The sequence below is a fragment of the Lepidochelys olivacea genome, assembly GCF_965140295.1.
Source record: "Lepidochelys olivacea isolate rLepOli2 genome assembly, chromosome: 23".
NCBI classification, from domain to species: domain Eukaryota; kingdom Metazoa; phylum Chordata; order Testudines; family Cheloniidae; genus Lepidochelys; species Lepidochelys olivacea.
The window spans coordinates 11,911,064-11,925,419 of record NC_140433.1 but is presented as its reverse complement, the minus strand read 5'-3'; the positions used below and the strand labels follow the sequence as shown (position 1 = coordinate 11,925,419).

The 14,356-nt window shown below is 61.2% G+C and overlaps 1 pseudogene across 1 annotated transcript in view; it reads right to left on the bottom strand.

The window, feature by feature from the left end:
* LOC311511978 (leukocyte immunoglobulin-like receptor subfamily A member 2) overlaps positions 1-14,356 on the bottom strand; it is an 873,498-nt pseudogene that overhangs the window by 220,220 nt on the left and 638,922 nt on the right. The window lies entirely within an intron of this gene.

Below are 14,356 nucleotides of genomic sequence, written 5' to 3'. Positions count from 1 at the left end.
CCAATCTATGTGGACAGGAGACCCTACAATAACAAACCAGTCAGTGTTTACGGGAGACCCTACAATAACAAACCAGTCAGTGTTTACGGGAGACCCTACAATAACAAACCAATCTATGTGGACAGGAGACCCTACAATAACAAACCAGTCAGTGTTTACGGGAGACCCTACAATAACAAACTGGTGTGCGCTTATGAGAGACCCATGATAACAAGCCGGTGCACCTTCATGAGAGACCCTACAATAACAAACCAGCACGCACAGCCCTGGAGTTCACCAGAGTCCCCCCCAGCCTCATCCATGCCAGTTTGTTATTGTAGGGTCTCTCTGGGAAGGGGCTGTTATGATAGGGTCTTTTGCCCAGTTAACTCGGGACTCCTCCACCAGTTCCAAACCCAATGTGGCTGCCTCCCCCTGCCCCCTCCCCGCCCTACATCCTGCTTGTTGTAACCAAGAGTCACTTGGGGGGGCCACCAGCCCAGAACTGGGTGTGTTTTCACAGAGGCCCTGACACTGGGAGGTGGGGGGGGGCAGTCCTGGCCTGTAGAGGGGCAGAAGGGCCAGGAACAACCCTGGACCACCCTTCCTCGAACCCCCAGCTGCATGGAAGAGGCAAATCCCAGGTTCCCAATGGGGCACGAAGGGGTTAAAGTCCCCCGCAGCCATAACTGCCCCAGGCTGGGGTTATTGGCGGTAACCCCCTTGTGTGCCCCTCCTCTATGCAGACCACACAGCTGGGCCATTCTAGTCCCCTCCCTCCCCCCCTCAAACCCCCCTATGCTGGGATCCCCCTTCCCCCTCCAGGCAGTCCCTGCCATGGAGCCGGATGGGAGTCGGTGCCCCCTAGAGGGGAGACACCCCGGGCCCCATTCCCTGCCCCCCTGAGCCAGCCAGTCCCTGCGCTGGGGCCAGAGCAAGTCCGATCAGTGTCCCCTGCAGCCGAGCCCCCAGCTCTTCCCCCCCCCCACTTCCCCCGCTATGGTGGGATCAAGTGTCCTGCCTGGAGCCTGGGGGGCTGGTTTAGGTCCCTGCTTTGCTCCTCCAGCTACTTCAACCCTCTGTCCCCACGGCCTCCGGAAAGCAGCTTCCAGGGTCCGAACCCCGCTATGCCTGGATGGGGGCAGGGGGAGGAGGAGGAGGAGGTGGGGGGTGGAGGCAGGGGGGAGGAGGAGGTGGTGGGAGATGGGGGCAGGGGGGAATGGGGAAGGGGAGGCGGCAGGGGGATGAGGAGGGTGGATGGGGGCAGGAGAAGGAGGAGGTGGGGGCAGGGGGGAATGGGGAAGGGGAGAGGCCGGCGGGGGGACAGGGAGAGTGCATGGGGACAGGAGGAGGAGGGATGGGGGCAGGGAGAGGATGTGGAGGGGGGATGGGGATAGCTAGAAGGATTTACCAGTACTATAAATGAGGGTGATCCGTCATCCGCCCCCCCGTGCATCCCCCCTCCCCTGGCCCCACCCCCTGCCTGCCCAGCCACCCCTATCCATCCATCCATCCCCCCTCCACTGCTCCCCACCCCCTACCTGCCCAGCCACCCCCATCCATCCAGCCATCCCCCCTCCCCTGCCCCCCACCTGCCCAGCCACCTGCCCCCACCCCTGGGAAGCTGACCCAAGGGCCATGCCGGGCCTCACCCCAGCGCCTGCCGGGACCTGCTCCCCCTGAGTCACTGCAGAACACCTGGCCCAGCCCCGGAGGGAGGGAGGGGCAGGGTGGGGCAGGGCCTGCCCGTGGGCTGCAGGGTGGAGGGGGTGGGGCAGGTGGCTGCCCATGGGGTGCAGATGGGACATCAACCGGGGCAAAAGAGGAGCGGGGTGGGCGTAGGGGGAAGAAGGGGAGGGGGTGCAGGAGAGGAGAGGGGGGTAGATTGGGGCACGGGGTGCCTGTGGGATGCAGGGGTGGGTGGGGGAGGGGCATAGTTTGGGGGGAGCCTGGGGGGTGCCGGGGACAGGCGGGGTAGGTGAGTAGGGGTGGGAGGGTGTGGGTGGGGGCAGTAGGAGAAGGGTGGGGTGCCCCATGGGGCGAGATGGGGAGTGCGCAGAAGGGGGGAGGTTTGGGTCCTGGGGGTGAAATGCTCATGGGGTGCAGGGTCTGAGAGGAGACAAGTCAGGGAGTGCTGGACTGAACCCCAATGCTGCCCCCTCCCGCTGCTTTTCATTGGCCAGAGAGGAGAAGGGAGAGGGAGATATTGTGAGATGGGGGGCTCCCAGCTTGGGTCTCACACCCCAGAGATTGCACCGGGGCGGGGGGGAGCCCTCAGAGAAACCCAGGAAATGGGGGGAGGGAATGGAATGGAAAGGAAGGAAAGGCAGGGGGGGGCTGTTAGGGCCTGATGGGGACCCCTCCCGTCAGACTAAGACACCTGCCACCTAGCAACGCAAGAGTTAATGGCAAGGGGCTCCCGCTCCCCAACTTCCAGATACTCCCTCCCCCGTCCTGCGCAAACAACCCTGAATTCCCCCAATCCTGCCTGTATACCCCCGCCCCAACCCCCCTGTATCCCCAAATCCCACCCTGCATCCCCTACCCCCAGGAGCCACCCTGCATCCCAGACCCCCTGCACTCCTCCAGTCCCCCTGCACCCCCACGGTCCCCCTGTGTCCCCACATTTCCCCTGCACCCCCATAATCCCCCTGTGTCCCCACAGTCCCCCTGCACCTTCACAATCCCACTGCACCCCCACAGTCCCTCTGCACCCCCACAGTCCCCCTGCACCTGCACCATCCCCCTGCACCCCCATAGTCCCCCTGTGCTCCCACCATCTCCCTGCACCCCTATTATCCACCATCCTCCTTTACTTCCCAGCTGTCTCTGGTGGGTAACCAGCCCCCAGGCCCTCCGGCTGTGGGAACCCTGCACAGACCCCGCCACCTCCCCAGCATGTGGGGGCTGTTCGGGGCCCCCCACCCCACAGAGTCGGCAGCGCATGGGACCCCAGGCCTGGATCCTCCCGGCAGAGGGGCTTGGTCAGGGTCTGGATTGTAAAGGGATTTGTAGGGTCCACTGGCTGGGGGAGTGCCATGGGATAGGAAAGGGTTAAACACCCACACCCACACACCCACCCCATTTGTGTAAATCAGCACAGCTCCATTGACTTATAGCAACTGTCCCCTCCCCCCACAGGTCTACACACACACACTCACAGGTGTACACAAGACCACACACACAAAGCTCTACACACACTCACACAGATCCCAGATCTACACACAGAGATCCACACACACACTCACAGATCCCAGATCTACACACAGAGATCCACACACACACTCACAGATCCCAGATCTACACACACCCAATCTAAACAAGAGCATGCAGAGATCTATACACAGACCTACATACTCAGATCTACACACATCTCTAACACACACACACATCCCAAGTACCCATCAGCCCCCAGGCTCTCCCAGCACTGTGGGGGTTACACAAACTCACGCTGCCCCCCCACCCCCCCATCCTTCCCCTTTACGCCCCTCTCTCTTCTGCAGCCCCCCCCCCCCCGAGCACCCTGCCCCTGGAGGAGCCCAGGCCCTCACCCCCCGCATGTAACACCCCCTCCACCCACAGCTGAGACCCCTCCAAACTTCCTACACATGTCACAGCTATCTGGTGGGGTGGCCACTAGGGGGCACTGGGAGCAATCCGGCCTGGGTCAGCCCTGGGCAGGGGAGGAAATCCAGTCCAGGCAGGCCCTTACTAGCCCCTCCTAAGGCACATAAGGAGACAGAAGCCCCACTCCCCCGCCCCACCCCAAGTCTCCCTCTTCCCCCAGCGCAGGCCCAGAGCCTGGCCCGGCCAGAGGGCTACAGATACACCTAGCACAGGGGTGGGCGAATTATGGCCCGTGGGCCGTACTGCCGTTTTAAGCGGGCCCGCGAGCTGCACCACGTGACTTGGCCCCACCCCGGCTCTTACGCGCTCCAACGGGAGCTGCAGGGGTGGTGCCTACGGACGGGGCAGCGCACAGAACCGCCCGGCCGTGCCTCCGCGTAAGAGCTGGAGAGGGGACACGTCACTGCTTCTGGGAGCCGCTTGAGGTAAGTGCCACTCAGAGCCTGCACCCCCTGAGCCTCTCCTGCACCCCAACCCCCTGCCCCAGCCCTGATCCCCCTCCTGCCCTCCGAGCTCCTCGGTCCCAGCCCAGAGCACCCTCCTACACCCTAAACTCCTCATCCCAAGCCCCACCCCAGAGCCCGCACACCCAACCAGAGCCCTCACCCCCTCCCACACCCCAACCCCAATTTCGTGAGCATTCATAGCCCGCCATATGATTTCTATTCCCCAGTGTGGCCCTCGGGCAAAAAGTTTGCCTACCCCTGGCCAAGCATGTCACTCTGGGCACGTCCACACTGCCGGACACAGCCTGCGGCTCCGAGTCGGAGAGCTGGGGGTGTCGGAGCTGGGGCCCCGGCCTGAGCCTGCCCATCTCCACTGCAATCCAGAGCCTGCGAGCCCTGATTCCTGATCTGGGCCAGCCGCAGGGCTTCCATCACAGCATCAAGCCACCTGCCCTGCAGGTTTGCCCCACATCCAAAACAGACAAGATTGTATGTGGTCAGTATGTGGTATCAGCCACACAGGGGCAGGGGGTGTGTGGGGATAGATAGATAGATAGAGAGGGTGGCTGGGGATAGGTAGATAGATAGAGGGGTGGATGGGGTGGGTAGATAGATAGAGAGGGTGGATGAGTACGGATGGGGATAGATAGATAGATAGATAGACGGGGTGGATGGGGATAGATAGGGGGTTGCTGGGGATAGATAGAGGGGTGGCTGGGGATTAATAGATAGATAGATAGATGAGGTAGCTGGGGATAGAGAGAGAGAGAGGTGGCTGGGGATAGATAGATAGATAGATAGATAGATAGATAGATAGATAGATAGATAGATAGATAGATAGAGGGGGTAGCTGGGGAGAGGGGGGGTAGCTGGGGATAGATAGATAGATAGAGGGGGCAGCTGGGGAGAGAGGGGGGGTAGCTGGGGATAGATAGATAGATAGATAGATGCCGACAGGCGTATGTGGGGACGGATAGATGGAGGAGGTGGCTGGGGATAGCTAGCTAGATGGGGGGTGTCAGGGGACAGATCGATCAATAGGGCTGCACGTATCACTCGAACACAAGCACCTAGTCAGCAAGAAACCCCTCCCCAGAGACAGACCGGGCCAGGTCCCCAGCCGGAGGCACTCGCCGTGGCTTCGTTGGCTCCCTCCGGCCGAGGGACTGGTCCGTTATCCATCCAGCTGTGAGCCGCGTATCTGCCCACCTTGGTACGGCCCGAGCGTTTCCCCAGCCTGCCCCACAGCGCGAGATATGGTCGCAGCAGGCTACTCCATCAACGCGCCACCTGGGGCGTCCAGGGCACAGACATGCCCCTCAGTGAGCCAGCCGCATCTATGGGGCAAGAAACTGACCCACTGCGCGTGACCCATAGATCAGGTCAGATATGTAGGGCATGGGCATGCAGACATACATATACGCAGCCGTCGATAAAGGAGAAGAATCTGTCTACGCATTAAACACACCCTGAACCGTTCAGAGGAACTAGAGACCCACCAGACCCACACAACATGCTGGCAGTAGCATTGCTATAGACCAGGGTGGGCCAACTTTTTGGCCCGAGGGCCACATCTGGGTATGGAAATTGTATGGCGGGCCATGAACGCTCACAGAATTGGGGGTTGGGGTGTGGAAGGGGGTGAGGGTTACAGCTTGGAGTAGGGGCTCTGAGGTGGGGCCAGAAATGAGGAGTTCAGGGTGCGGGAGGGGGCTCCGGGCTGGGGCAGTGAGGTGGGGTGCAGGTGGGGGGGTGAGGGCTCCAGCTGGGGGGTGCAGGAGGGTGGGACTGAGGGATTCGGAGGGCGGGACGGGGATCAGGGCTGGGGCAGGGTGTTGGGGTGCAGGAGCAGGTCAGGGGTGCCGGCTCTGGGTGGCGCTTACCTCATGCAGCTCCCGGAAGCAGCGGCACATCCCCGCTCCGGGTCCTATGCAGAGGCGCAGCCAGGAGGCTCTGCGCCCTGCCCCATCCACAGGCACCACCCCTGCAGCTCCCATTGGCCTTGTTTTCTGGCCAACGGGAGCTGCAGGGGCGGTGCTTGGGCCGGGGGCAGCGTGCGGAGCCCCCTGGCTGTCCCTACACATAGGTGCTGGAGTGGGGACGTGCCGCTGCTTCCAGGAGCCGTGTGGAGCCACCCGTGACCCCGCTCCCCGGCAGGAGCTCGAGGGCCAGATTAAAACGTCTGTAGGGCTGGATGCAGCCCCCGGGCCGTAGTTCGCCCACCCCTGGACAGCTGCAACTCGCTGGGCACTGGATATGCACCTAAGTGCAAGCAATAGACGGATTGGAAATGATCAGTATCAGACAGACACAGTATGTAGGTGTCTCTGTAAATATACACGCACACAGAGCAGAGTAAGCTATCTGTACATGCAGTGTATATATACACACACACACTATTATGTGAGCAGCATCTATCTCTGCATTAAATATTCCTAGGCTTGGCAGCTTGCAATTTCTATTTTCATCGTTTCGACAGATAACTCAATGTTGAAGCTCCCCGCCCCCCTTAAATTTGCACGCTTGTGCACAGCAATGGGGCCTAAGCATCTTTTAAATCCGTTTCAATGCTCCCAATTCCCAGGTGGAGGAAACTCCAGGGGGAAGGAGACACTATAGACTTGAAAAGAGAGGCCTGTGGGATCTAAAAAGTGATCACGCAAATTGTCCAGAAAAATAGCCCCAGAAAATACCCTTACATCCAACTCTGATACGTTCCCCAGCCGCAGTTTGCCGACTTTGCTGTCCATTTCAATGGCTGCGAATGGGACCAGTTGTTTGTTAGTTTGTGCCTGGGCAGTGAAATCAACGGCTGGGGCATTTACTGATAACAATCTCATCCTTCCAAGTCTAGGCAGAGACAGACTGCAAATGTAAAGCAACAAACCACAAGGTCCACACATGTCCTGCCTTCAACATACACCGTATGCTGATAATCTGCATCTAGAGAGACAAAAGCATCCATCTGTGCATTAAATATCCACCTACACATTGCAAAGGATCAATACAGCGCCTGCCCCAGACACAGCCTGGGGGCATCAACACACACGCTTCTGCAGAAGCCACGACATCGAGCTGTACAGCAAGACAGAAAGCAACCGTAACCGATCCGCACAACACGTGAAACAGACAAAGTACATGCAGCGTGCAAGTTCTAAATCCACGTGTGCAGGTAACTCTCCATGCACACACAGGGTCCAGTCACACGGCGCGGGCTAGAAAGAAAGAGAATTGCAAAGGAAGAAATTACTTCACGAAGCAGGGGGAAAAAAGAGCAGTAACATTTTTGGAAATTTAGGCAAAAAGGAAAAAAAAAAAGAGCAAAAAATCAGAACTTACTTTTCATGGTTTTAGGGTTGGCCGGGGCTGAGTGGCTCTGAGGCCAAGGTAATTTTGTGGGGTCCCTGAGTTTTAACTCTTTCTTCTCCTGCAATATTTTGTCCTTTCTTCTGGTTTGGATTTTAAAGTTTGTGGGTTGCTTGGCTTGGCTTTTTTTTTTTTTGGTCAGTTGCTTTTTGAGTTTGTTTGGACAGTCGGGTGATGGCTTTTTTTTCTCTCTCGCTCGCCCACTTTTGTTGGGTTTTGGGGGGCAAACGTATTTTCTTCGCGGCCACCTGCTTTCCAAAAATCCCTGGGCTTTTTTGGATTACTTTTTTGAGGTAGATGGGGGGCGGGGGGGAAAGTGATCGTTTCCCTAGGCTTTCTCTACCAACACACTCACACTCACACACACACAAAAATCAACACACGCACACTTCCCACCCCGCCCACCCCCCCCGCAGGTGAAAAAAAAAAAGTGCCACACAACCTCTTCACTGTACTTTGTGTGTGTGTGCGTGCATGTCACACCACTACAAATTGCTCTTTATATACCAGGCGCAGGGCCCTCTCTGTAAGTGTGTGAGTGTTTTTTCAAAGGATGACACATCTTGACTCATTCCTTTTCCATTCAGAAAAAAAAAAAGGCAGCGCAAGAGAGAGAGAGAGATCACCACTCGAAAATCTCTTCCTCTGACTTGCCGTGCACGTTTTGAAGTGGGTGGCGTGCAATAGGGCAAGAGATGACACACATCTCTAGAATGCATTGCCAGTCAGTGCGCTCTCCCTTTAAAATTTTCTTGGGGGGAGGGAAAGGGTGATGAAGTCATGCTCTAATCCCACCGCTGCCACCACCACTACCGCTGGTGTCTCTGGGAGAGGCCTCACCCCCCCGCCACACACTCACACACACACACACACACATACACACACACACACACCGGTGACTTTCTTTTCTTCCCCTTCACGCACACACCTGAGAGGAGAGCTGGCTGCTGGGGAGACTTTGGGAAGGGTAAAGGGGTATGAAAAAAGAAGGTGGGGGGGAAAGGTTATTGAGAAAGAAAGAAAGAAAGAAAGAAAGAAAGAAAGAAAGAAAGAAAGAAAGAAAGAAAGATGCAGAGGACCCGCAAGAGAGATGGCTGTCGTGATAGATAGTGACTGACACAACGGAGATCTGGCTGCTCCCCGTTGTTTTAAATCCGGTCTAGTGGGTCCACAGTGGGGATCAGGCCCTGTATCTCTGGCACTCTGGGGAACCGACTGATCCAGTGCCGCTGGGCACCCATTATTGGCTGGCTGGGAGACGTGCGATGTGCTGGGCTTGCCTGCGGGCATGCTGGGTGCGGTCACTGGAATGCAGTGAGGGTGGGGGGTGAGATAACCTTCCCCATAGCCCCAGAGGGACAGCAGTGAAATCCATGACCCGTGTCCTTGGGGCAGTTCTGCAGCAGGAGCCATCACCCCATCTCCACTGGCAGTGACTGGCCTGTCACTGGGGCACAGTGGGGTCCTTGTGCCGGGGCTCGCACTGCATCACTGGGGCAAAGGAGGATCCCCGTGCCTGGGCTCACACTGCGTCACGGCGGGATCCCAGTGCTGGGGCTCACACTGCGTCACTGGGGCACAGCGGGATCCCAGTGCCAGGGCTCACACTGCGTCACTGGGGCACAGCGGGATCCCAGTGCCGGGGCTCGCACTGTATCACTGGGGCACAGCGGGATCCCCGTGCCTGGGCTCACACTGCGTCACTGCGGCACAATGGTATCCCAGTGCCAGGGCTCGCACTGCGTCACTGGGGCACAGCGGGATCCCAGTGCCGGGGCTCGCACTGTATCACTGGGGCACAGCGGGATCCCCGTGCCTGGGCTCACACTGCGTCACAGCGGGATCCCAGTGCCAGGGCTCGCACTGCGGCACTGCGGCACAGCAGGATCCCAGTGCCAGGGCTCGCACTGTGTCACTGGGGCACAGCGGGATCCCCGTGCCTGGGCTCACACTGCGTCACTGGGGCACAGCGGGATCCCCGTGCCGGGGCTCGCACTGCGGCACAGCGGGATCCCCGTGCCTGGGCTCACACTGCGTCACTGGGGCACAGCGGGATCCCAGTGCCAGGGCTCGCACTGCGTCACTGCGGCACAGCAGGATCCCAGTGCCAGGGCTCGCACTGTGTCACTGGGGCACAGCGGGATCCCCGTGCCTGGGCTCACACTGCGTCACTGGGGCACAGCGGGATCCCCGTGCCGGGGCTCGCACTGCATCACAGCGGGATCCCCATGCCGGGGCTCGCACTGCGTCACTGGGGCACAGCGGGATCCCAGTGCCAGGGCTCGCACTGCGTCACTGCAGCACAGCGGGATCCCAGTGCCGGGGCTCGCACTATGTCACTAGGGCACAGCAGGGTCTCTGTGCCGGGGCTCGCACTGCATCACTGGGGCGTGGAAGGGTCCTCATACCGGGACTCGCACTGCATCACTGGGGTGCAGCAGGGTCCCCGTGCCGGGGCTCGCACTGTGTCACTAGGAACCGGAGTTACTTCTCCCCTGGGTCCAGCAGGGCGATTCTGGGGAAATCTCCTTCCTTGTTTGCCTCTTAAGCAAGAGCCAGGCCCAATCGGTCCTCCCACACGTTCGGCTTCCCTCCCCCCCACCCCCACCCCCCCGCCGATCTCCCCCCGCCCCCCCCCACTCAGGGGATGAACGCAGGACAGCAGCTCGGGCCTGGGGGCACCAAAACGCTTCCGAAGGCTTAGGAGCAACCAATGCAGCCACCTGTGGGTTGGGGCACGGCGGCTGGTCATACAGGGACCCCTCGCTCGGTGCTGAGGTGCGGCCCCTCTGGGGGGGCTGTTTAGGATGCAGCAATGCACTGTGGCATGGGGGCCAGCACTGCCGGCTAGGGGAGAGCCCCTCCCTGCTGAGACCCCCCCCAGCACAGCACCCCCCCTGTAGAGCCACACTGGAAAAAGCACCCCAAGACCTGACTCCCAGCCCACTCTAACCACTAGTCCCCAGGGCCTTCATGGGGGGTCTAGACAATCGGGGGAAATCTCACCCCTAGAGCCCCAGGTGGGGTCACTGCGCTGAACTGAAAGTTGGGCTTTTCAGGGTTAAAAGGATTTTTTGGTTCCTTCGTTTTCCTCATTACATGTGGCAGTCTGGCCCCAAAGCCACCTCGGAAGGGGAGCCAGAACACCTGGGTTCTCCCCAGGTCTTGGAGGGGAGTGGGGTCTAGTGGTTACAGCGGGGAGGCTGGGCGCCAGGACATCTGGGTTCAGACTCAGCCCCACGTAAGAGCCTGAGTTGGGGGGCGCCCCCCAGGTCCCTCCCCAGTGCATTGTGGTCTGGTGGCCGGGAGATGAAAGCTTTGGCCTTCTGCTGGCTGGGGAGACGCTGACTGTGCGGCCCGGGGCCCTGGGTGGATTTCACAAGCCCCCCCCAGCCAAGGTGTGTCCCCCCGCCGGACTGAGAGCTGAGTCAAAGCCATGCTGGTCGGTTCAGAGTCACCCCTGGAGCCGCAGCTGCCGTCAAACTGGGCTTGACACGCTCCGGGCCCCCTGGCTTCCGGCTCCTCTGCGGCTGATGTGTCAGCCGGCCCTCCCCGCTCACAGGCACCATCGCCTGGGGCCCCGACTCAACCACCAGCCCCCACGCTCCTCCCAGAGCCGGGGAGAGAACCCAGGAGTCCTGGCTCCCAGCTACCCCCCCCCCCGCCCCAACCACTAGACACGACTCCCCTTCCAGAGCCAGGGAGAGAACCCAGGCATCCTGGCTGCCACCTCACCCCCCCACCCCCAACCACTAGACCCCACTCCCCTCCCAGAGCTGGGGAGAGAACCCAGGAGTCCTGGCTCCCAGGGTCCTGCTCTAACCACCAGCCCCCACTCCCCTCCCAGAGCCGGGGAGAGAACCCAGGCGTCCGGCTCCCAGCCTCCCCTCTGCTGGCCTGCTCTGACCCACATGCCTCCCAGGGGAGGGTCCCCTTTGCCCACTTTCTGCCTTCCCAGGCGCCCAGCGGGCGGCCGATGACTCTGTGTCTCTCCCTAGCCAGTGGGTGTCACTGGTGCCCCGATTTACAACCCTCCAGCCCCGTCTCCAGGCGGTCTCCCCCCCTGCCCCCGCCCGGCCCGTGGGTCAGCGGCTAGGCCAGAGCAATGGAGAAGTGAGAGGGGCGCTCACTGTTCTCCCCCATAGCTGCCCCCCCTGAGGGTTGCCGCCATGCCTGGGGTAGCAAGGGGATCCTATGCCCACTAGAACCATGGATAGAACCCAGGCATCCTGGCTCCTCCCCGCCCCCAGAGCTGGGGAGATAACCCAGGAGTCCTGGCTCCCAGCCCCTCAGCTCTAACCATTAGACCCCACTCCCCTCCCAGAGCCAGGATTGAACCCAGGAGTCCTGGCTCCCAGCCCCTCAGCTCTAACCATGAGACCCCACTCCCCTCCCAGAGCCAGGATTGAACCCAGGAGTCCTGGCTCCCAGCCCCACCCCTAGCTGTACCCCCTAGACCCCACACTTCTCCCAGAGCCGGGGAGAGAACCCAGGCATCCTGGCTCCCAGCCCCCCGACTCTCTTCTCAGAGCTGGAGAGCGAACCCAGAAGTCCTGGCTCCCAGCCCCCCGACCCCACCCAGCTCTAACCACTAGACCCCACTCCCCTCCCAGAGCCAGACATCCAGCTGGCCAGGTCCGGCCCATCCATGACCCCGCTCTGTGGGAGCCAAGCTCCCAGCCCACAAGCCCCACTGACAACCCAGCAGTATAAGGGCCCCACTTCACAGCTGCTGGGAAGGGGCCCCCCTCGGCCTGCTGGGAAAGCCAGCCTGGGGCCAGGGGGGAATATAGGCCCCATTGTGTCTGGCCCTGACCTCATAGGTCCATGGCCCCCACAGGGCTATCAACTGTGTGTGTGTTTGTTGGGGGGGTGCTCCCGGGTATCCCAGCCCCTCCTTTCCCAGCAGGGGGCACTGTGGGGCACGGGGTGGGGGCTCCAGCTGGGGGGGAGGTTTCCTGGCTACCCCAGCAACTCCTTTCCCAGCAGGGGGTGCTGTGGGGAGTGGGGTGGCGGCACTGGCTGGTGGGGTCCTGGCTACCCCAGCCCCACCTCTGCCAGCAGGGGGCGCTGTGGGGCACAGGGTGGGGGCTCCAGCTGGGGGGTTCCTGGCTACCCCAGCGTCTCCTTTCCCAGCAGGGGGTGCTGTGGGGAGTGGGGTGGAGGCGCTGGCTGGTGGGGTCCTGGCTACCCCAGCCTCACCTCTGCCAGCAGGGGGCGCTGTGTGAGCCTGGAGTAGCTGGGAACTGCCCCCCTGCCCCGCTCCCTCCAGCGCCCCCTGGTGGGACAGGCCACCCTTGCAGCTGCTCCGGGGCGGTGGGGGGGGGAATGAGCCTTTTCTGTGTTAAGCAGCAGCGTATCCGGCAGGCCCGCGGCCTGGCCGGCGTGTGAATGGGCCCAGTGTGCGCCGGGCTCGCTGCCAGGTCCCTCGCCATAGAAACCCCCGGCCGCAGCCGTAAACAGGCCATCAGATATTCCCCTCCCGTGCCCGGTGGCGGGGGGGGGAGGCAGCGCGAGCCAGTGGAGGGAGCGGGGAGAACACGAGGGAGGGTGAGGAAAGGAGCTGCCGGGGGGGGCGGCACTGGAGGGGGCCGGGCTGATGGGGGTGGGAGGACGGGGAGATGCCCCCAGAAGCCAGCGACCAGGCTGAGGTTCAGCCTGCAATATCTCAGCCCAGCGCTAGGGGGCGCTGCCCTCCATTCCCTTCCCCCCCCCCCCCCCCCGGCCGTGCCCAGCCCCATGCCAGGGGACTGGGGGGGGCGGACATGCTGCTGCCCTCTGCAGGAGGCACTGAGAACTGCCCTGTCAACCCCTCTTTAGCTCTCCGACAAGGTTCCCCAAACCGTGAGGTGCAAAGGAGCGTTCGGGGGGTGGGACACGGCTGGGGCCCAGGCCAGCCCCCATCAGGGATGGGGAGGGAGCACCACCCAGCCCTACCCCCACCCTCAGTCCCTTTACCCCACCCGCGTCTCTCCCCCATGGCGCGGCAGCCCCACTCCCAAGCCCGGCTGTGACCCTGAAGAGTCTGGGGACCACTGCGCTAAGAGCTGGGGAGAGATATAGAGAAAACTGTTTTACCAAAGACCGGGAAACTGAGGCACAGAGTAGGGAGGGTGATGGACTAAGGTCACACAGCAAATCAGAGGCAGAGCGAACCCAGGAGCTCCTACGCCCCTGCTCTAGCCACTAGACCCCACTCTCCTCCCAGAGCTGGGGAGAGAACCCAGGAGTCCTGGCTCCCAGCCCCCCACCCCTACATCAGTGTCTCTGGCACAATGGGGTCCCACGCTCACTTGGGGCCAGGAGCTTGTATCGTGATGCACTTCACACGGACATTTAATATCTCAGGAGTGAAAATCTCTCCTGATTACTTGTTTTTATTCTCTCTATTAACCTGGGAACGTTAACAGCAGGAAGGGGCAATATTCTTCTCTGGTATGGAGCCAAGGGCTAAACGACTGGGGTAGATGGGCCCAGGGGCTGATCATGGTGGGGATGGGAGGAGGCGGGATACCGGGGTAGATGGGCCCAGGGGCTGATCACGGGGGAGGGATGGGATGAGGCAAGATACCGGGGTAGATGGGCCCGGGGGCTGATCATGGGCGGGGCGATGGGAGGAGGGGGATACCGGGATAGATGGGCCCAGGGGCTGATCACAGGGGAGATGGGAGGAGGCAGGATACCGGGGTAGATGGGCCCTGGGGCTGATCACGGGGGGTATGGGAGGAGGCAGGATAGCAGGGCAGATGGGCACAGGGGCTGATCACAGGGGGGATGGGAGGACAGGAGATACCGGGGTAGATGGGCCCAGGAGCTGGTCATGGGAGGGATGGGAGGAGGCGGGATACCGGGGTCGATGGGCCCGGGGGCTGATCACTGGGGGCGAGGATGGGAATGGGAGGATGGAGGATACCAGGTTAGATTGGCCCAGGGGCTGA